General features: G+C 42.7%; 1 protein-coding gene and 1 long non-coding RNA gene across 9 annotated transcripts in view; one reads left to right on the top strand and one right to left on the bottom strand.

Annotated features, from left to right (window-relative positions):
• The window catches only part of CDH13 (cadherin 13), a 1,025,542-nt gene that overhangs the window by 714,334 nt on the left and 287,259 nt on the right, over window positions 1–23,949 (top strand). The window lies entirely within an intron of this gene.
• On the bottom strand, window positions 7,850–16,132 carry LOC145514955 (uncharacterized). The gene is made up of 2 exons (XR_014060589.1): window positions 15,844–16,132; window positions 7,850–8,226 (listed from the first exon to the last, which is right to left on the bottom strand). It is a non-coding gene; the product is annotated as an uncharacterized LOC145514955 (long non-coding RNA).

Below are 23,949 nucleotides of genomic sequence, written 5' to 3'. Positions count from 1 at the left end.
TGAGGTATCCGAGCAGCAGAGCACCACAGCCTGATTGTCAGTTTGTAGGGCCTCCCTGGCTGGGGTCTGGGAAAGAGACTGAAGTGGAGGAAAATGTAAGGGAACAGTGAGGAGGCTGTTCAGGCAGACTGGTGAATCCAGCCAGGGTGGGTGCCACGGCGGTGGTGAGTGACGGGGTGGTTCTGCGTGTGTTTGGGAGGCAGAGCTGCCAGATTTGCTGATGAATTGTATGCATGCCATAAGAGAAAAAGTCAAAGAACATCCAATGCCCATGACCCCAACAACCAGCTAGAGACCCAAGTTCTCCATGGCAGGTATATCGCCACCCCCTCCAGCAGTGACACCTGGAAGATTTGATAGTTAGAAGTTACTTTCTTTCAGAGTGACTTCCTTCCCCTGATAGTACCAACAGCTGCAAAGCTTGACCTCCTGAAGGCTTGGGGTGTGAGGTAGGGTGTAATGGTTTACTCTTCTGGAAGACCCTCTGCCCAGCCCTCCCACATTGAAGGGTGGAGCAGGGGGTCCTCCCAGAGTTTCCTTTCAGCCCCATCACTGTTCAAAGATGATAGAGTATAGACCTATGTCGGTAGTACTAGCAGGCTGCAGCTGTTGATGCGATAAAGTAGGAATCTTGTAGTTATTAAAAGTTGAGGTCAGCTGGAGCAAGAATTCCAAATGGTTTCCACATGGAAAACTAACAAATTAAGTAATAGATTATTAATTAAATCAGACCAATTTGTTTTGTTTGGCTGCACTACATGACTTGTGGAATCTTCGTTTCCTGACTAGGGATCAAAGCCAGGCCCTTGGAAGTGAAAGCACAGAGTCCTAACCACGGGAGAGCCAGGGAATTCCCAGTATTATCATTTTGAACATCAGTTTCCTGATCTGTACAATAGGGTGATCCGTTCTGTGCCTCCCTGGACCGCTGCAAGAAGGATCAACAGTGAGTGCGGGGCCTGGTTACGGCGTAAGTGAACCGATGGACTTCATCTGTCACATGTCAGCTAACTCCCTCCTGTCATCTTCAGGAGACGCAGAAGGAGCCCAAGTCCCTCCTTCCTCTGCTGTTTTGCTCATCTTCTCCCTTCAAACCCATCTCCTCTGTGTCAGGTCATAGTTATTTTTTTAATCGCAGCAGCACTTTTTATTGAGTGTCTGTGAAGGGTCAAGCCCTTTCTTAGGGGCTTCAAGTGAGCGCTCTCTAATCCTCACCTGCTGGCAAAGTGAGAGGCGTGCTAGTCATGAACAGGGAGGCTCCTGAGATGAATGACTTCTCTAATGTTAGGTCATTTAGGAGGGAAAATCAGACTTAAACCCTGGACTGAGGGTGTGAGGTCACACTGTGAGTGATGATGGTGATGAAGAAGAGTCAATGGTGATGATGATAAGTAAAGGATGGTGGAGGCGGAAGAGAGGAAAAAAAGAAATAACATAGATGGACTGCCAGACTTTGTTATTAGGATGTTCTGTGTTTAACTAATCCCTACTATGACTTCAGAGGTTGCCCCTATTATTGCCCCATCTAACAGCTGAGGACACTGAAGCTCTGTGAGTGTCAGACAGCCACTGTGTGGAGACGCAGGGCTCAGAATCCGAGCGGCCTGGTGTCTGACGCCTGAGCCTTGACTCTGTGCCGGGGTGCCAGCCTCGGGGCGCCATCTGCTCATAGTCTCCTGATCACATCCCCTAGCACATCCCTCCATGGCCATGGTCACCCCCGCCTTCTCCCCAGGCATGCCTCTCCCAGTAGGTTGTGTGTCCACAAACAACTCTGGGAATCATAGTGGTACAAGTGTCACTTTGATTAAAGAGATACAGCTGGTGAAAGCACCTTCGGCCTGAATTTTAACCAGTCAAGAAGTTCAGCCCTTCAGTCAATGGCAGGGTCACTTCTCATCAGCCGACGTGTGTTCTTGCACAGGCTGTGATATATCTTGATTTCTCTCAGGGTCCCCTCAAATGCTCAAATTTGGAAAAAAAAAAAAACAACACTAGAAAGTGTATCCACAAGCAAACATTCTTCTGCTCTGATGTGACTTTTAGAAAGTCTAGTTGTTCTTGATATGCAAACTAATCTATAAGGAATGAGAGCATGGGAGAGAAGCAGGATGCATTATTCATTGGGATACAGCATCTTGTATTTTAGAAATGAGAGCATGCCGGTGTTGATTTAATACCACCCCAGTGCTTAGGAGGAATTCAGTTAGAGATACACTTGTAGCCTGAAGAGTTGCTTATTTGATAAGGTATGAGAGGTGTTTCAAAGACATTATGCCCATGTGAAGCTGGAGATGGAATTGTTTATCTTTATATCTTATCCTGTTTTTCCAATGAGTTGGCAGAACTCTTAATGGTAAGAGTAAAGTGTTATACCTGCCTATAACTGCAGTGCCTGGCACTTTGCCCTGTCCATCTTCAGAGCGAAAGAAATGTTTGTTGTAAATGAGACAAGCCCCAGGAAAGGAGGCCTTCGAGAACTAACCCAGAGCAGTTCACCTCCCTTCTGAGACTCCAGCTTTACCCCAGGTGCTCAGTGTCCACACTTGGTCTCTGCACAGATTGAGAAAGGCCTCTGCTGTCATGCAGGGAAAAAAAAAGTGTCCACATCTTTAGCCAGTCATATATAGAGGCATTTATTCAATGAATCGGCAGTTCTCAACCTTGATGGGTGGTTTTCAACCTTGAGTGAGCATTACAGTCACCAGGAGGCTTACTGAAATACTTACTGAGTGGGGGGCCCACTACCCGGGCCTCTTACTCCCTAGGTATTCATTTCTTAGGGCTGACATAACAAATCACCATAAAGTTAGTGGTTTAAAACAACAGAAATTTGTTCCCTAACAGTTCTGGAAGCCAGAAGTCCAAAATCAAGGTATGGGCAGGGCCGCACTCCCTCCAGAGGCTCGAATGAAGCATCCTTCCTGCCTCTTCCAGCCTTTGGTGTCTCCAGGGCTGCCATGGCTTGTGGCTGCATCACTGAAGACTCTGCCTCCATCTCCACATAGACTTCTCTCTCTGTCTCAAATCTCCCTCTGCTTTTCTCTTATAAGGACACTTGAATTTAAGGTCTACCTTGATAATCCAGGATGATCTCTTTTTGAGATACTTACCTTGATTAAACCTGCAAAGACCCATTTTTAAAATAAGGTGCATTCACAGATTGCAGGGATTAGGACGTCACATAGCTTTTAGGAAGCTGTCGTTCTTCAGCCCACTACAGCAGGCCTGGAATGAATCTTGAAAATAGTCACATTTTTTGCATTTTTAACACGTTCACCATTGATGCTGTAAGTAGCTCAGAGGTTGGAATATGAAGGTTGGGCTGCTACTCTAAAAAGAGAGAGAAATAATACAATGCCTTCTTTGAAATAGCACCTTTCCTTTAGAGTTCTTAAAATAGATTTTATCTCATGGGATTGATTTATGGTATCCATTAAGCAGGATGCATAGCTCTACCAGTGGAATTAATTTTTAAGTTGCTAACCCTTAATTATTTGTAGAAGATAGTACAAAAAAATGTTGGAAGCAATTTGGAAATAGTCTTTCTATTCGGTCTATAATGGATGCTATTTAAAACAATGGCTTTTCATATTCTCATATAAATGATGCTGCTAACATTCAAAGCAGAGGAAGCAATGGCACCCCACTCCAGTACTCTTGCCTGGAAAATCCCATGGACGGAGGAGCCTGGTAGGCTGCAGTCCACGGGGTCGCCAAGAGTCCGACATGACTGAGCAACTTCACTTTCACTTTTCGCTTTCATGCATTGGAGAAGGAAATGGCAACCCACTCCTGTGTTCTTGCCTGGAGAATCCCAGGGACAGGGGAGCCTGGTGGGCTGCCGTCTTTGGGTTCGCACAGAGCCAGACACGACTGAAGCGACTTAGCAGCAGCAGCAGCAACATTCAAAGACACAGACTGTTCAAGCGCTTTGTACCCTAAAAAGTATACGAGGATCATCAGACTGTACACAGTGATTTTTCTTTGCCGTAGCATGTTTCAGAAAAATGTTGTGTTTCTGAAGAAAGAACACTTAATTCTGGATTTAGATCCTGAGTGTGCTCCTTTTTTGTTAGTGAAAAGTTGGGTCTTTGTTTTCTTGTCTAAACAGTGTGGGCGATACTATTTTGTCTTAATTAGCAAGTTTATTATGATGATCAATTAAGAGCACTTTGTAAACTGTCAAGTGTTTTGAAATATGTTTTCTCTACAATGATGAGGTGGAGAATAAATACATTCGTGGAAATCTCTGTACTAAAGCTAGTTTTGAAGAAGAATTCTAACCCAAAATATATTAATTTGGCTTCTCCCATGTATTGCATTGTACAAAGATGACCACAATATTTACTATCTCATGTAGTCTTCTTCAATGTGACCTTGATACACCTTTCATGGTTATGGGGACTTTATCATATCTTCTTGGATCAAAGTGGACTAGGGACTCACTTGTGCACAGTAAAATGCAGAGATGACTTCTGAAACAAGATTGTAAAAGGCCAAGCAGCTTTCACTTTGCTCCCTGGGAATCTTACTTTTGTTGTCCTTCCACACTGGGGCCACCCGGTTGTTTGGAAGCCCAAACTAGCCCACACAGAGAGACCACATGGAGAAACCCTGAGACCACATGGAGAAAGCAAGAAAGAGGTACTAGGCCAGCCAGTCCCCACCCCTCTGCCCCAGCTACATCCATCCTCCAACTGCACCCAAGACCCCAAGCCAGAACCCTAGAACCAATCCAGCTGAGCCCTTTCTGGATTTCTGAGCCACAGAAACCCTAGGAAGTAATTACAAGCCTTGTTATCATCTTGAGCCTTTGTTATCATCCAAGCTGTAAGATAGTTTGTTACACAAAAGATAACTGAAACATCCCATATAAATCTAATAATGGAACCAATGGTCTGATTATCAATGAGGGTTGAAAAGACTGTTGACACGGTAGTTAATCAAATGTGCAATCCCTTCTAGCCCCACACACCCCCATGTACAGCCCTTTGGCTACTTACTTATCCTTTTAATTTCAAATAAACCTTCTAGTAACACTCTAGATGCAATTCCCTTTTATGCTAATAAGCAAGTTCTAAGCTTCCCAGCCCTACTTTCAGTTTGTATTAAAGCTTTTCTTTGAGTAAAATTAATTAGTGTTATGTCTCTTCCACTGGACTCTGGGCTCCAGTGACAGGGACTCTGTTGGTTTGTCCTCACCTTTCCCCTTTTACCTAGAATAGTGCCTGGCACCTAGTAGGCATTCAAATAAATAGCCATTGTTGAAGAATGAACAAACAAATGAGGATTGTACCCAATTCATTGAAACATATTCTCAAGTTTATATAAAGGATATAAATATGAACAAATGCCTAAAATGTAGTATGCGATACAGCACCTTATTAATTCCCTATGATTGTGTGCTGCCTAAAGGCAACATCTGTGTTCTCAATTGCTCCCTTATAATGCCCGCCTTGAGATCCTGCAAGAAATCAGAAGGGAAGGAGCATCCTCAGGCCAGGAGAATTCAGAAGGGTTTCTTTGGAAAGGATTAACAGATAGTTGAGAAAACTTAGAGTGCATCTTGGGACCCCTTCATGGCTGCAAAAGGAATGACTTTTAAAGAAATCGATCCAGGAATGTCTGCACGGCTGCCCTTTTTCTTGTTGTAAATTTCCTCACAGTGAACACAGATATTGGAGAGGGAGTGTTTGGTTTTCTGGTGTTCAGGTGCAGGAAGTTTGTCTGCTTTCTTAGGCTGGCTTCTCATCTCTTGACCTGTAGCCTGTGAGCTGGGAGGGGTATCAAATGGCCCAACACCAGGGCACTAGTTATGATGTTAATTCTGTAAATGATGCCCCCAGGGGGGACAGTTGCCATGTGAATAGAACCTCATAAACTAATGTATCACTTGTCAATCTGTGTCTTTCCCACTGCTTAAGAGATGTACAAGCCATCCCATACCTGTGCGTTATCCATCCTTTGATTCTTCACCAGTGAGGCGCTAATAGGTCCCTGAAAACAGATTTGTAGGCAGATATAAGATGGTGACTTGAATTGGGTATGAATTGGGTCCCATAAATCCATAATCTTTCCATTTGGCCCACAAATTGTCCATGTTGCCTTGCATGACTGGGGGCCTTCACTTGAGATCCACTCAAGCCTACTGAGATGATTTTAAATGTTGGTACTGTAAGCCAGTCTATTATCATCATTCCTGGGACTAATGATGGTAGTAATTACACTAAATTCTTTAGACAAATGATCTCCTCACAACAATCCCATGAAATGCATATACTAATAACATTCCCATTTTAGGGATTAGAAAAACAGAGACACACAGAGGTTCAGAAATTTTACTAGTCACATGGTTATGTAGTAGAGCTCAAGTCTGAACCCAGCCTGATTCCAGAGCTTAAGATTTTGAGGAGTCCTGGCCCTCCAGGGGCCATCTAAGGAATGACTTTTTAAAAAAAAGAAGAGAGGGAGGTCCCAGAATGTGAATGCTGCTATCCTTTTTTTCTTGTTGTTGTATGTTTCCTCATAGCACACACAGGTGTTTGAGATCAAATTTTTGGTTTCCTGCCACCCTGAGGGTTACTGTGAACTTTGATGCTACAAACTACCCCACTACTATCATCATTGTTATCACTGGTATTTTTGTTATTATCAATTCAGCTGAACCATCTGTCTCCCAGAATGCCTCCTATTGACCCATATGTTCTACTACCTCTCAGCTTTGTGTCTTATACAAGCTCATCCTCACCAGTTGTCGATAAGCTGTACAACAGGGCAGAGAATAGTGCTGCTGCTGCTGCTGCTGCTGCTAAGTCGCTTCAGTCATGTCCGACTCTGTGCGACCCCATAGACGGCAGCCCACCAGGCTCCACCGTCCCTGGGATTCTCCAGGCAAGAACACTGGAGTGGGTTGCCATTTCCTTCTCCAGTGCATGAAAGGGAAAAGTGAAAGTGAAGTCGCTCAGTCGTGTCCGACTCTTAGCGACCCCATGGGCTGTAGCCTACCAGGCTCCTCCGTCCGTGGGAGTCTCCAGGCAAGAGTACTGGAGTGGGGTGCAATTGCCTTCTCCAGAGAATAGTGACCCACCCTCAAAAGAGCTGCCACTGGTATGTCTAGGATGCCTTAACTCCACCAGGTTTTATTAGCCAAATTACAGATATCAATCCACAGAAATACTACAGACCAGTTCCTTTTGCTGCAAGTAAGATACGCCTAACCCAGTAATTCTCTCCAGAAAGCATGGCCTGTTTATCATGATTTGTGCATAGTGAACTCAGGTTGGCTCCTGCACCTAGTTTTTCTCACTTATGAAATAGGGATGCTAACCGCCATGTAGATTGGTACCATTTAGATGCTGTGATGCAAGTCAAGCATCGCTTTGTGCCTGACACATAAAAGCCAGCAGGAAGTCAAAAGTTATATCTATCACTGTCATTGATAATGACATTAATGATTAATAAATTAATAAGCAATTTGGGTCTTAGTCTTCTTTGAATTAAATTATACTACCTAATTTAAGACTATATTAAATAAGACTATATTAAACAAGACTATATTTTCTTTTTTTATCCCATTCCCTTTAAACTTAGATATAATATGTGCCCTTCTCCTTGTTTGTGTGTCCAAATGTTTAAATTCAATTTAAATCCTAATTTTTTAATCTCACCAATAACCAGTTACAATCTGTCCTTTGGGAGGACGCCCCCTCTTAAGCATGTCTGTGCTCCCTTTGCCAATCTGATTTACAGTGTGACATTTGGTGCCCTCAGCTGCTTCTAAAACCCAAGGGGCAAATTGGTTACCTAGCAACCACATAAACACAATTGCTAACAGTAGAGTTTAGTCCCATTTTGTTTTAATGAAATAATGTCTTCCAAGAATGAAAAGCTGAGGTGTGCTCCATGAGTTGAGTGCTTTGGAGAAAAACTGCTGCTTCAAGACAGATTAGCAAAGCAGGAACTGTCCTGGTCATCCCCTGGTTTTCAGTGGCTCATCGTTTTCCGGAATGGAGGTCCACCTGGGAGTCCTTGGTCAAGGTGAAGAGCTGCCACATTTGGTTTGCCCAGCAATCTTTAAACACTTTGTAAACTTGGGTACTTTGGGGTGGAGTGGGGCGTCCACAACCAGCAGTATCATTCCCAGGTCACCTCACACAGGCCCACCTGGCCCCCAAAGACATCTGACTTTGAACCCCTTGGTGAAGAGCATCTCAATGTTCCTTTCTTCTCCCAAAATGAAATCCATAGATAACATTACTACTACTGACACACGTGATTTGGAAACAATTCTCAGTATTATATCATGACTTTAATACAGTTATAAAGGAGAAATAAAAGGGAAGTAATTTACAGTAAATAATGTATATGTAAAATATAAATAGACATGACTACGGGAAAGATAAAATGATTTAGTCAGATATTTACACCTATTTGCAATGAATCAGATTATCTGGGAGAAGCAAGAGGACTAAGAATCCATTCTGTAGACGAGATCCTGGAAAAGGAGAGGTACACATGAGCATGAAGACAAAACAGTGTAGATTAAAATCACACAAAAGGCCTTCTGTTTACACACAGTAGGTCCTTTACTCAGAGAATTATACAGAAGCTTTTGGGTTGGGAAGACCCCCTGGAGAAGGGAATGGCGACCCACTCCAGTGTTCTTGCCTGAAGAATTCCATGGACAGAGGAGCCTGGCAGGCTACAGACCATGGGGTTGCAAAGAGCTGGACACAACTGAGCAACTAACATTTTCAGGGGTTTTTTTTTTCACTTTTTTTTTTTTCACCTAATGAGTGCTGGATGGGACCCTGAGAGTAAAGTTCAAAATGGGATAATTCTTTATTGAGGGATTGTCCTTCCAATTTTAGAACTTCTGGCATCTCTGGCTCTGCTACTGAAAGCCGATTGATTCCTTCACTGATGATGGCAACAGAAAGCCACCCTAAAGATTTTACATAGTGGATTTCAATACTGTCCTAGTCTAGGTGCTTGGTCTTATTTCTTACTCCCCTCACCCCAAACACTAATCCATTCATCCATTCATAATTGATAGAATTCACTATCCACATGAAATGCTCAGTTAACACAGAGTCTGGGCCAGAAGAAGAGCTTGGTATAGGTGGTATTAGGCTCTTCTGAATGCATCACTCAGTACTTTCTTCCTGTATAGGATCATTGACATGGGCACGATAAAATACATGTATGTAGTATTTTACATGCACACATCAAATATCTCATAGGAGTAGACAGTGAAAAATCTTGTGCCAAAATCCTCCTCAGTACCCCTCCCCATGGCAGCTATGGTGTATTGTATGTGTTCTCTGCAATCTTTGTTTAGAGGCAAATATATATATATATATATATCCCTTTTGCAGTGTTTTTCCAGTGATGAAAGCCTTCTCTACAGCCAGTTCTGCATCCAACATTTCCACCAACCCTTCCTTTTGGGGACTGTGTATGGATCTTCCTCATTCTTTTTAATGGTTACATGGTAGTTCATTTTATGGATGAACCATAATTTTTAAAAACTCGGTTAGGTTGTTGTTTTTATAATACAGAAATGTCTAAAGCAGAAAACAAAGTAGCCCATAACCCCAGGATCCAGAAAAGCAAGTTAACATTTTTCTTTTAGCAAAAGGAAATAGATGCAGATGGTAAAAACTAAGAAGGAGAAGGCGGGCAGGCGACAGCACAATATGAAAAGTCAGACTCTACTTTCCTCTTCTCCAGTCCTGATCCCTCTCCCCTAAAACAACTATATGAACAGTAAGTGCCCTATGTATTCTTCCAGAAAAAAAAGAAAGGATAGAGATACACTAGCTGTGTAGGGTAAGCAAAGTCCCCCACCCCAACCCCACCAAGATGCGTGCATCCCAGTCCCAGAAACCTGTGAGGATGCTACCCTAGATGGTAAGGGGGACTGTGAAGACATGATTAGGTTAGGGAGCTTGATTTAGAGAGGTCATCCTCATGATCCCAGTGTGATCTCTTATTTAGAGAGATGCAGGTGTTCAGAGAGGAAAGAAGGCTCTGTGCGGCCGGTCTTAAAAATGGAGGAAGGATTAATGTCCGTAGACAGACGAATGGATAAAGAAGATGTACGTATATACAACAGAAGAATGAAATAATGCCATTTACAGCAACATGGATGGACTTAGAGATTATCATACTAAGTGAATTAAATCAGAAACAAAAAGACAAGCTTCGTATGATATCACTTATATGTGGAATCTAAGAGATGATACAAATGAACTTATTTACAAAACAGAAATAGGCTCTCAGAGATAGAAAAGAAATTTTGTTTACCAAAGAGGAAAGGGCAAGTAGGGATAAATTAGGAGTTTGAAATTAACAGATATATACTACTCTATATAAAATAGATAACCAACAAGGACCTACTATATAGTGCAGGGAACTATAGTCAATATCTTATAATCGCCTATAATGGGAAAGAATCTGAAAAAAGAATATATGACTGAATCACTTTGCTCTACACCTAAAACTAATGCAACGTTGTAAATTAATTATATTTTAACTTAAAATAAAATTTTTAAAAATGTAGAAAGGGGATCAAGTGCCAATGAATGCCAGTGGTCTCTTAGAAGCTGCAAAAGACGAGGAAACAGATTCTCCTCTCGACCCTGCAGGAAAGAATGCAGCCCCCTGGAACCACTGCAGAATTCTGGACTCCAGAGCTATTAGGGAGTATATTTGTATTGTTTTAAGCCATTGAGTTTGGGGTCACTTGTTACAGTAGCCATAGAAAACCGAAAATCTAGCAAATATTCATTTTCATTTGCTTAAGGGCCATACTCTGCACGTGGACTTTACTAACATAGCACCTTGTTACCTAGTTTTTCACTGGCCCAGTTCTTTCCCTAAGTTAGGTTTACAAGCACCTGGGAGGTAGAGCGGAGAAGGCAATGGCACCCCACTCCAGTACTCTTGCCTGGAAAATCCCATGGACGGAGGGGCCTGGTAGGCTGCCGTCTATGGGGTCGCAAAGAGTCGGACATGACTGAAGCGACTTAGCAGCAGCAGCAGCAGCAGGGAGGTAGAGGCTGTGCTTGGTGGGTCACACTGTGATCCTCTTGGCTTCTCTCTCAACAGGAGACAATATAGCTGCTTAGTTACAACTAAAAAGGACATGGATGAAGTTGGAACAGGCTCTAGACTCGCTCAATGTCCCTATGGCAGGAGCCCTCAGCCCTCCTGGGTCTCAGCTGCAGCTCCAGTGGTCTCCCCACCCTCCACACCAGAATCAAGTTCTCTTCCAAAGCCAAGGGTGTTGCATACCAGTACAGGACAGCTTAGAATGTAGAGAGTTACTATCTCCAGAGGTACTGCAAGCTAGTCAGGGACAGGGGTTGGGGGGTCGACGTCCAGCCCCATCTATGGAAGGGCAGTTCTGAGACTGACTCGACCCGCTTTCTTAGTGGTGCCCTTTGGGACTGGGGCCGTTCCCCATATGGAACCCAGCTCGTTAACACACGTCTATAGACTTCTCTCCTTCCTTATCTTCCTCTGAACCCTCACTCCTACTTCCTGAATTTAACTCCCCAAATAAGCCACCTGCTCTCAAAGTCTTGTCCCAGACTCAGCTCCAGGGGAAGCCAAAGTTAAGTGCCAACTCTTTTTTTTCTAGCTGAGGACTCTTTAGTCATTCTCCCAAACTTTAACTTAGGGACTTACCAGGTGGGTGCTAGTGGTAAAGAACTCACCTGCCAGTGAAGGAGATGCAAGAGACTTGGATTTGATCCCTGGGTTGGGAAGATGGCAACCCACTCCAATATTCTAGCCTGGAAAATCTCATGGACAGAGAAGCTTGATGGGCTACAGTCCACCAGGACACAAGAGTTGGATATGACTCAGCGACTAAACCACCCCCACTACTTTTTCTACCTAGCTTACCTTGACTCTAACTGAAAAAAAAAAAAAAAAAAATTATTCTAATCACTGGTTCTAATACAAATAAAGTGTAGTGATTCATTAATCTCCTTAGCCTATAATTGCAAATTGGGTTTTCTCTAGAATGTACCTAATGGAGGTAGGTGCCCATTAAGCAATTCAGGGGAGTTTTATTTAAGCTGCAAATAAAATTAGTTTACTCATTTTTAATTTAATCCCCCAGAAGGCATTTTGGAAGCCTTCCCTTCTCATTTGACCCAAACCATTTTTTAAAATTATTGTTCTCCTAAATTGAAGCCCTTTCCAGCATTGTGCATAAGAAGTCTTAAAACTCATCTGTTTTCTTTTTTGTAATTGACTTACAAATACATAATTGACTCATAAATGCGTAATTGACTATGCATGGCATTTTAAAAGGGCAAAGTTTCCATTTGCTTCTTGATTTCTTTGGAGTTTCTCCATTTTCCTAAGCCCTCTTCCAACAATATTCCAAGTGATTCCTTGGGTCTTCTCCACTGGTAGCCCCGTCTTGCCGGGATCTTAATGGAGGGATCACTTCACCTCTGTTCCTAGCAATATTGGCACTGGTTGGGGACAAGTTTCAGAGTCCTTATTTGCAGCAAATGCTCCTGGCCTCATTCTTCTGACACATGGACAATTCTTTCATGAGTCATGTGACTATAAATTATCACTGCAATCATTGTTAGAGTGAAACTCCAATACTTTGGCCACCTGATGCGAAGAAGCGACTCACTGGAAAAGACCCTGATGCTGGGAAAGACTGAAGGGAGGAGGAGAAGGGGACGACAGAGGATGAGATGACTGGATGGCATCACCGACTCAATGGACATGAGTTTGAGCAAGCTCCAGAAGTTGGTGATGGACAGGGAAGCCTGGCATGCTGCAGTTCACGGGGTCACAAAGAGTCGGACACGACTGAGCGACTGAACTGAACTGCAACAGTTCAGTTTCAGTTGGCAAACCGAAAACCCTATTCACAAGTACAGATACACACACACAAACACACACACACACACACGCACAAACTATATACTTTAAGTAACTTTAGAAGAGGCATAAAGAGTATGGCATCTGTGATTTGAAAAAGGACTTTCTAAAGATAATGTTTAGTTAAAGCGAGCAAACTTAGAAGTGACTGTTGCTGCTCCTGCTGCCTTGCATGGATATACACCCATATCTGCACCCTGTATAAAGAGAAATCATGCAACAGGAAGCAAGGGACAGGGCTAAAGAGAAAGAGCAATGCAAATGCTAAGCTAAAATTAGGAACACAAGTCTTTTCTACTTAATTCAGGTGTTTCACTTGGGAAAAATGGGTGACTGATGCTTTTCAGTGGCTTGATTGAATCAGGGTGTGGAGGCAGTGTCTTATTCTTGGTCTCCATCTCCATGTTGATGGAGGCAAGAATTTCAAGGGAATTTGGTTTATTTTGAAGATGCATGAATCTAATTCACATTAGGAAAGTGAAGAAATAAGACAGGAAAAGAAAAGCAACCGATAATGGGTGATTATCTAGCCATTTACTTCCATGGATACCTAACGTACAATCCCACTAGGAAACACTGGAAAACAGTTTTTAAAACTAAGGCTTTAGAGAGAGTAATGTGGGAGCTGGGGTGTTTATGCACCAGTTCCCATCAGTGACTGATTGAGGACTGCTCCTCAACTGTGGGGTGTTAATTCCACAGTCCTCTTGGCCTGCCAGGTGCTAAGTAGAGTGGCCTCCTCTGCATCTGAAGAAAGCCCTGAGGGAAAGAATGAAGGTTTCCAAGTCGGAAGTCTGCAGGAAGGGACTGATAAGACCTGATGGGGCACCAACAGAGTCTGTACAGGGATGGAATTAGTTCAGCTTGGGATGCAAGAGCTCAAGCCACACTAGAGGCGCCTGAGTGACTAGACTCAGATCTCAGTAAACACTGACTTGAGTTTCACTATTGACCTTAATCCATCAAGTAATCTACCCATTGCTTGTGCCGCATGAGGACTAAATTACCACCATCCATTTCTCTAACGGGCTTCCCTGGTAGCTCAAGTTGTTAAAGAATCCGCCTGCAATGCAGGAGACCCCAATTCAATTCCTGAGTTGCAAAGCCCCGCTGGAGAAGGAATAGGCTACCCACTCCAGTATTCTTGGGTTTCCCTTGTGTCTCAGCTGATACAAAGAATCCGCCTGCAATGTGGGAGACCTAGGTTCGATCCCTGGGTTGGGGAAGGCTACCCACTCCAGTATTCTGGCCTGGAGAAGTCCATGGACTGTATAGTCCATGGTGTCGCAAAGAGTCAGACCCAACTGAGTGGCTTTCACTTTCATACATTTCTCTAGCCTATTTCCTTCTTGAAAATGACACCTCTCGCAGTGAAACCCCCTCCTTTATTGTATATGACTCACGTGCCCAGTGAGTCATCCATCTTTTCCCCAGAAGCAGGTTCTTGAGTGGTACAATCTGTGCCATGTCATTTCTCAACAAGTCAGAAGGGATTTGATTCTAGGAATATCATTAAGTTCAGGTTGTTTAACTGGCTGCTTCTAAATCCTGACTTGTGTCTGGTTGCTTATACATGTTAGCACAGAATTTCTAAATTACAAGTTGAGAGATGTTTCTGGAAGATATTTAAAGCCTCCTTAAGCAGGTTAAGGTCTTATATTCTGTCTGAACCAACTGTTATCAAAATGCATTTGACAGTGGGCTTGTGAGTAAGTTGGTGAAGGGGTCCCTGGGAGTTCCAAGCACAAATCCTGTTAACAGGTAATAAGATTATGAGCACAATCCATGTAGAACACATGGTTTTATCAGCTGAAGCAGAGCACTGAGATGCCAAGTTGTTAATGGAATTCAGCTTCTCTGTCTTTCATGGGTTTCTAAATACACAAAGTTCATTGCTATCCAAATTACCAACAGAATCAAAGCTACATCCAAGTGTGGAGTGGGTATTTGTTTATTTCTGCTACTCCTGAAAAACAGAAAGCTTTTTTCTTTTCTAACCTTTTCTTTTTCCTCTCTTATACTGTAATTTTCTCCCATCTCCTGAAAATGTCAGAAAATGAACCAAATATGAAAACTCATGTTGCATTTTGAAGTGTCTGACCACAGTCTATAGACCCAGATAATGCCAGACTCTAATTTCAGTGTTTAGGAGGGTAAAGGTTATTGGCTAATGGCCTTTGAGAAAGGAGAAAAATGTACTGTGTTGAATGCAATACAAACCCCCATATTTTGTGTTAGGATCTTTTGTAAGTTCTAGCTATACTGCAGTCATAGAATATTCTTTCTTTCTTCTTTTATGTCTTTGTAGGTTGCTTTAAATATCTTCATTTATATATACTACTCTTAGAAATTCTTTTTTTATTCCACATTGAACTTTTTTGAAAAATATTACAAAGAAAGTTTGATTTGATCACATTCAAGCAACTGAGTTGTGGAAAATTCACCACCAAAATTTTGACTGTTTTCTTGCCAAATTCAGTCGAGGTGTTGAGTACCCACCAATACTACCTGTTCCACCCACCCAGACCCCAATGATGTCAGGCTACAGGTGTGGGAACATCAGGATTGGAGCAGCTGTTTATGATCCAACCAATCTTTTCATCTATGAATGCTTCCAGTCTTTGCCCAAATATGCGGTATTGAAATTCAAAAGTCAGTTCTTGGTGGAGCATCCTTTTTCTCTTCTCCATGCAATAGGTCAGTTGGTTCATGCTAATTCCATCCACAACAGTGATGGTTCACACTCCTTCCTGACTTTAGCACCTTCCAGACACACCTTCCAGACACACCTTGCTCAAAGATACCAAGCTCATTCCCATCTCAGGGGCTTTGCCCAAGATACTGCTTTAATCTAAAACAAGTACCCACTGACCTCTGAAGGGGTCAGTGCTTCCTTGCAGAGGTCTTTTCTGGTTACCTTACCTGGATTAGCATCACACTCAGCTGCGCTCTGTCAGGCCTCTCACTTGTGTTTTCTCTATAGTGTTTACCACCAACCAAAAGCACCCAAGATGTATAACCACTGCCTGGTTCTGGCCAGCCTCCCCATGCCGCATCAAGAGCCCAATGACAACAGAGACTTTGTCTCTCTTGTTCTCAGTAAAATCATCAGTGGCCCCAAATAGGACTTAGCCCATCATCATGAGTGCTCATCAAGTTTTTGAAAGACTGAATACATCTGTATGTAAAACACTGAGACACATTTACAACCCCTTTAGCACTTAGCACATGCTATTTTTAAAGGTGATGTCTCAAATAGCCTATGACACCACAAAGACCATTTTTGATCCCTTCATATCCTTGGCACCTAGTACAGTGTCTCATACATAGTAGGTGCTCAAACATACATGTTAATGAGTATGTGAAACTGCAAGGAAATCGCATACAGGGAAGGAAGCTAACATGTGCTGAGCATCTGTATGCTTGCTGGCATCTGCTTCTCATTTAATCCCCATGACAAGTCACATAAAGTGGATAGTGGCATCCATGTGTTACAGACAAGAAGACCAAGCCTGCGACCACACAGCACATAAGGACAAATTGGGGTCCAAATCCAAATTCCCAGCAGCTCTCCATCACGCTGCTCACAGCCTGCTAGGAGTGAGGTCTCTGTCAATGTTTGTGAAGGAGGCAGAGGAAAGCGAGTGGAGCCATAAGTTCAAGACTCTGTCACTGGAACTTCATTCCAACAATGAGCCCTTAACAAAGAACTAAATGTACTTTAACAATGGGTCTCTTTTCACACTGTAAGGATGTCTATAAACAAAAAGATTACTGGAAGTCAGACGTATGTTGCCACCATAGCCATTTGGATGGGGCCACCATAGTGATGGGGAACGGGAGGCAGGTCACCCGTTTGTACTTATGGTTCCACAAAGGAGGACAAACCCAGGGGAGGGGACAGAATACATGAGCTCATTGCAGATGGGTGTCAGGACTGGAGTATGAAGGCTGCTCTAACTCCTTGTCATCTGTGAGTTCTCTCCACTGTGAGGTCCTGGGCCCCTTTGAGAGCTGATGAAAGCAGAACCATCCGTTGTGCTCACAGCCACGCCTTTATGATTTTAGGGCATCATGAACCCAGAGTAAGAACTCCATCCTTTGAAAATCCCCAAAACTATGAACAGTGGTAATTTTTAAATAAAAGAAGTGACAGTTCGTGTTATCTCCTTTTAAAGGAAATGTAACTGTTTTATAACCCATAGACACATTTGGGGAAAAAAGAAAAGAAAAAAGTCTGTCATCATAACCTAGCTACTGTTTTCCTTTGTCTGATATATTGACATTTTATTTCATTGTGCACATACAATTCTACATTTGGCTTTTTTGACTTAACACATATAGAATCAAGCAATTGTAACAGCGTTTCACAATCAGTATTTAATTGGAAGTGTTTCAGGATAACGTTATTGTAATATTCAAATGCAGAGCTCAGTGATGCAATGAACATTGGTCTCTGTTTTGTCTAAAATTATTTTAAAACCCATTAAATTTTGTAATGTGCGATCTTTTCCGTCTAGAGGTCCCCTACAAATGGCTTCAGATCTCACAACAAGTGATGTTTTAAAACGACACATAAGAGTATTTAGCTTTAATGTGATCACAGCCTCAGGCCATAATAAAAACAGAATTTCCCCCCAATTATTATCAGTCACTCCTCCTCCAGACAACATCATGATAAGACAGAGCAACTTCCATTCCTCACCAGGCAACTAATCATCTCTTTGCCAAGCCCTCTTTATAAACGGAACAAAACACATTTCATTATGCAATGCAGTCATGTTCCCCATCTAGAAGTCAGGGTGGAATGATCTTGGGGAAAGTCATGAGAGGATTAAAACACAGGCACCTTGAAGAGAGGCGGTCCCCTCGTCGTGCAGCCCATAAACAGACTGCTTCTCCCACACGTCTGCAGAGCAGCCCAGCCTCACCTTGCTCACCTCATCCACCTGGCGCCCTCTCTTTTCGTTCTTGGAAAACTCCAGAAAAGCTAACAGTTCACTTCCTTTAACAAGTACCCATTTTCAACCTGTATGGTTTAGTGAAAGTACCTTCCAGAAAGTTGCAAAGATGTCTTGACTGCTTAATCCAATAGCCACTCATTTGTTTTGACCTCTCCATATGAACAATCATACCTTCTTGAGCATTTTCTTAATTTTACCTGCTCTCTCCTGGCTCACCTCTACTACACCTCCATGTCCATCACTGGATCGTCTTCCTCCTTGTATAAGTATCCCCCAGCTTTCAGGGAGCAATGTTTTCTTTTCTGCACAGGTGAAAATCCCACCCCACGGTTTGAACTAAACCATTTATACCAATCCCTGCCACCACTTCAAGCTCTGACCTCACTGCTGAGTGTCCAGATTTAATTTCTAACTTCCCATTAGCATCTTCACGCAGATGTTCTTGAAGCACTGTTAATAGATTGAAAAAAATGTAGAGAGGTGCATAACAGCACAGGTGCAGGAGCCACGGTGCCTAGGTTTGAATCCTTGTTTTGCCACTAACCAGCTGTGTGTCTTTGGGCCACCTAAGTAACCTGTCTATGCCTCGGTTTCCTGATCAGTAAAACAAGTATAAAAATAGTACTTGTCTTATAGGATTTTTGTGTTTCTTATAGGATTCTTTCATTAGTTCCACTAAATAACATGTGCAACTTTTTGGAACAATGCCTGGCACATGCTAAATAGTCTTGAAGTTTTAGCTGTAATTAAATTTAGAAATTATTTTTATCAATAATATTACTAGCTAACTTTTCCTGAGTATCATTCAAATGCCTTACATGCATTAATTATTCTATTTATCCATAAAACAATCCTCTGAGGCAGCCACTGTTATTATTTTCACTTTACAGATGAGAAAACACAGACACAGAAAGGTTAATTCATTAACTCAAGGACACACAGCTTTCTCAAGGTAACACTGTAAGTGCAGAGCCATGATTTCAGCTGGTACAGTCTGACTTCAGACCCAGACTTCTGACCCCTTCACTGTGCCACCTTCCCTGCTCCACTGAAGGTTGAAATCAAGTTATTTTCTTCTTTGTTAGACTGTCATCCTCTCTTTTTTTCTCTCCCCTCCCAGAGACCACCTTTATGCCCCCTTTCTCTTAACCGGCCAATCAGCACATGCTGATTTTCCTTCATCTTTTCCCCATCCTGTTCCCACTACCGCTGACTAGTTGAACTCCCCTCTTCAGCTTCACCTACTGTGACACCGCCTTTCTGATCATACTGCCTTTGCTCTCTCGCGTTTACAATTCATCCTTCTCATTGACACCACAGGACTGTTTAGAAAAGGAAATGGAGAAAGTCTCCAGCTTTACAGGATTAAGGCAGAGAGGCTGCAGCAAACCAACACTTGAGCAGGCAAGACAAATACACTTTAAATATTTCTGCAGCAGCCAGAGAAATTCTAAAGTAGCAGTCAGTGATTTACACCCATCACCAGAGATGTTTCATTTGAAGCAGACAGGCCACAGAGCTAGGATTTCGGACTCGGCAGACATATCCCATTTTCCCTAGCATGTAAGCAGTCAGAATTCTCTCTTCAGTTTGGACAAATCCCTTTCTGCCTTGATGGGGATCCTGAGGTGTCACTGAAATAAAAAATGTGTCTCACAGTGAAATAGTTCTAGTCATCTGCAGAGAGAAAGAGAAATAATAACTTTCCCCTCCCCTTCCCTAGCATCCTTTTCAACCCCTCGACTTGGAAAACTTCTGCACATCCTTCAAAGCCCAGGAAAAATGTACCTTTCCTGATGAAGACTTTTGTGAGCTCCACCAGTTTCTTTCCTTTTTTTTTTTTCTTTTATCATGCAGCTGAGCATAACAGCTAGGAAAACAGGCTCTGTGGCAGGAGCCAAGGTTCAAATACTATGGTTTCACCACTAATGAGCTTGTGTGGTCTTCAGTGAGTTGGCTCACCTTTCTGGGCTGTACTTTCCACATCTTAAAAATGGAAGGCTGTGCTAGCTCTAGCGTCATAGGATTTTGGGGCTGCTGCTGCTCCAATGGCAGCCCACTCCAGTACTCTTGCCTGGAGAATCCCATGGACGGAGGAGCCTAGTAGGCTGCAGTCCATGGGGTCTCTAGGAGTCGGACACGACTGTTTGTGACATTGTGCAGGAAACAGGGATCAAGACCATCCCCATGGAAAAGAAATGCAAAAAAGCAAAATGGCTTTGTTGGCAAAGTCTCTGCTTTCAATATGCTACCTAGGTTGGTCATAACTTTCCAAGGAGTGCTGCTGCTGCTGCTAAGTCACTTCAGTCGTGTCCGACTCTGTGCGACCCCGTAGATGGCAGCCCACCAGGCTCCCCTGTCCCTGGGATTCTCCAGGCAAGAACACTGGAGTGGGTTGCCATTTCCTTCTCCAATGCATGTAAGTCTGAATTTGGCAATCACCTGCATGTAGGTGATAATTAAAGCTGTTGGAATGGGTATAATTACTAAGGAAGAATGTGAAGGAAAGTGAGGTCAAGGGCTACATATGGAACATGGGGAAACATACATGTTGTGGGGTGGGAGGACGAAGAGAAACTGGTTCAAAATCCTTTCAAAGAACAAAAAGCTCAGAAGAGTTCAGGATCAGAAAAGCCAAGAAAAGAATGAATATCCAGAAGAGGGTTGATGTTCAGGATACATTGAGCTTCAAGTAAAGGAATCCAGTCCACAGTAGATTAAACAATAAATACATTTAATGAATTTACATAAAGCAACTTAGAGGTAGGTGGTTAAGGGTAGTTCAGCAGCTCATCATGCCGTTAAGAATGTAAGTGCTCTGCATCCTTCCAAGTCATCATCCTCAGCTTGTTGCATAAGGGTGGCAAGATGGCTGCTGAAGCTCCAGACATCAAGATCACATTGAAGGAGAATGAGATGAGAATAGGCAGTGAAGGGAAGGTTCAAGGTGCTTGCTTCTTCTTTGGGAAAGAAAAGCTATTCACAAACTCCTTCAGACTTTTCATAATTTTTAGTTGTCCAGAATCAATCACATAGCCACTCCTACTTGCAAAGGGGACTAGCGAAGTCTCTGACTTGTCTGGGCTCTTTTCCTAGTGTGCAGTAGGAAGGCAGAAGTTGGGAAACAGCTTTGTGGTTAGGGTTAGAGACTGCTATGTCATTAATATAACAGTATCAGTGTTCTTCACCGAGTTGAAATGCTTCTCCCCTTAAGTTAGTTCTTTTAAATAAGCTAATAAAATAGGCAATATCACCCAGAGTACCTTCTCATAAAAGCAGTAAACAAAATTTGGGCAATCCTGAACCATGATATTTCAGTTGTTAAAACTGATGGTATTTCTTTTTTGTTAAAAACTGTGGCTCAGTGGTAAAGAATCTACCTGCCAATGCAGGAGACATGTGTTCAATCCCTGATCCAGGAAGATCAATTAAGCCCATGCACCACAACTACTGAGCCTGTGCTCAAGAGCCAAGAGCCACAACTACTGAAGCCCACACACCCTAAAGCCCATTCTCTGCAACAAGAGAAGCCGCCGCAATGAGAAGCCCATGGACCACAACTAGAGAGTAGTCTCCACTCGCCACAACTAAAGAAAAGCCCATGCAGCAACAAAGGCCCAGCTCTGCCAAATAAATAAATAAAACTTAAAAAAAAAAAAAAACAAACTGTCACCATCTGAAAAAGCACTCAGCTCATTTTTCTGACATGAAAGTTAGGTCATAACTCACTTATGGTAGGAGTCTTAGTTTTTAAGAATCAATCATTCAGGGAAGTTGGTAGATTTTGTGGATTCATATGTGAGCTACTTAACTGAGAATTTATTATAGTTTGGAGGCCATTTCCTCCTCAATTAAATATTTTAGGACCTTAGGATTTTTCATAGTACTATTTTCCATAAGTTATATTGTACTGTGTAAAAATGATTTGTTTTGAAGATATCGTATCATTGATCTAAAAATTGTATTTACACTCACTTAAGAAATCATAAAGTCATTCTCTTTACCAAAGAAACTTGAAACCCAGGGCCACTTCTACTGCATTTAGGAGACATTCAGGGAGTTTTGGTCATTATAAACTGGAGCATCTATGATTCTAAGTTGGGCCAGTATTTCAGAAGAAAAGTGATGGCCCAGGAAAGTGTTTGAGATGATGAATCAGTTGGTTTCTTACAGTATCAAGACTTATAAGTTGAAACAGAATAGATTTTAATTTCTTGCATGAATTAATGAATACTTATGATAGATCCTTTAAAGCCTTTCTGATGCCTGATCAAAAATAGTGCTTCTTCAGATCGATTAATTTTCTTTCAAATGGAAAAGCAGGAAAAGTTTAAGTCACTGTGCTGCTAAAATGATCAGTGAATTAAAGAATGTTTGACTTCTGCCCTGAACTCCAAAATCAAATAACCATTTGCTGATATGACATCTCACTTGCGTGTCTAGTAGGAATTATGAGTGCAATGCCAGCTCAGTATAAATGGAACCACTTGCCCCCAAAACCTAAGAGTCCTTCTTTCTTTACTTTCTCTCCTGTCCCACATCCAACTCATCCAAAGCGCATCTTGACTCTGTCCTCTTCCCATCCCATCTATGAGCGTGGCTGTCCTAGTTGCATCATCCCTTACCCAGATTGCTGCAATAACAGTGCTTCTCCACTCTAAAGACTCTCCTCTTCAAAACGCAAGTCGAACGATGACACTCCTTGTGGACTTCCCATTGCCCATAGAACAAAATCCTAATCCTTTGCCAGGGTTCAGAAAGCCAGCCCCCCAGCCATCAGTCTCCCCTCTGTGGTAAGCTCCGCCGCATCCTCGGGTTCTTTGTTGCTCTCACAACGTGCACCTGGCTGAGGGCCCTTGCACTGGATGTTCCCTCAAACCCCTCTGCTTTTCCTTCTCATCTTTGCCTGCCGGCCTCCGTGCCATTGAGGCCTCAGTTTAAACATCCTATCAAACAGGCCACCTTGTCAACCTGTGCTGGATGTCTTCCATCTAGATCCACTCTTTGCCCTTGGTGACCCTGCTGTGTGCTCCAGGAGGGTGACCTGTCTGCCCTATATCAATGGGCTCCTTTGCCTTCCAGCTTCCCATTGTGTTCAGCCAATCAAGAGTGACAGCAGGAGACAAGAGGGAGGAGTAAGACTGAGGTCATCAGTAGATGCCCTTTCCCCTAGCTCCATCCCAGAGGGGTCACCACTGAGCGCTGCATCCCTTAACCAAAGGTCATGGCTCCTACCCAACAGTCTTCTCTCTTCCCCCTCCCTCTCCCTGTCTCCTCCTCTGCCTTCTCTTCTTCTTCATCTTCTTCTTCTCCACTTCTCCTCTACCCCTTCTGCTCCCTCTTCTCCCGTTCTTCCTCCTCCTCTTGTCCTTCTTTCTATTTCTCCTCATTTTCCTTTTCTCCTCCTCCTCCTTCTCTTATGTCTTCTCTCCCTACTCTCTCCTTTCTCCTTCTCCCCTTCCACCTCCATTCTGTTCTGATGACCATTCTTTCAGGTGCTGGAACCGCAAATATAACTACATCTTATATAACTATTTACATACTTGTAAATAGTCCCTTTATAAATGTCTCTCAGAGTATCCCATTTGAGTCTGCCCTACATTTCCTTCTGGGACCTTAATTGATACACCAACAAGAAATTATTTGTTATTCTCTTCGACATCATCATATTTTAACTCTTTACACAGCTCTTCACATATCTATGTGATGTTATTATTTGTTTGCTTATTTATTTGTCATCTATCTCCTCCCATGGGAATGTAACTGCCAAGGAAGCAGGCATCTTACCTGTTTTGTTCATCATTGTGTTTCTCCCTAGTGCCTAGAAGGGAGCACTGAATAACTGAGCTAATATTTGATCATGATTGCATATTAATAAATGTTAGAAATGCTGAGTAAGGATTGTGTGTAGGATTTCATTGATTTGAATGTTGTTTAGTAAGTTGTCCATGGCATAGGAACCAGAGAGAGAACAGAGTCCAGAGAGAGCAAATGCAAAACTGGAGAGATAATTAGGTACCAGACAAGTCTGGTATCACCTCATCATTTAATGTATTTCAAGAGT

The sequence above is a fragment of the Giraffa tippelskirchi genome, chromosome 7 (genome assembly GCF_054371585.1).
Source record: "Giraffa tippelskirchi isolate mGirTip1 chromosome 7, T2T-mGirTip1v1.2.pri, whole genome shotgun sequence".
NCBI lineage: Eukaryota > Metazoa > Chordata > Mammalia > Artiodactyla > Giraffidae > Giraffa > Giraffa tippelskirchi.
The sequence above is the reverse complement of the archived record's forward strand: the minus strand, read 5'-3'. Positions and strand labels throughout refer to the sequence as shown.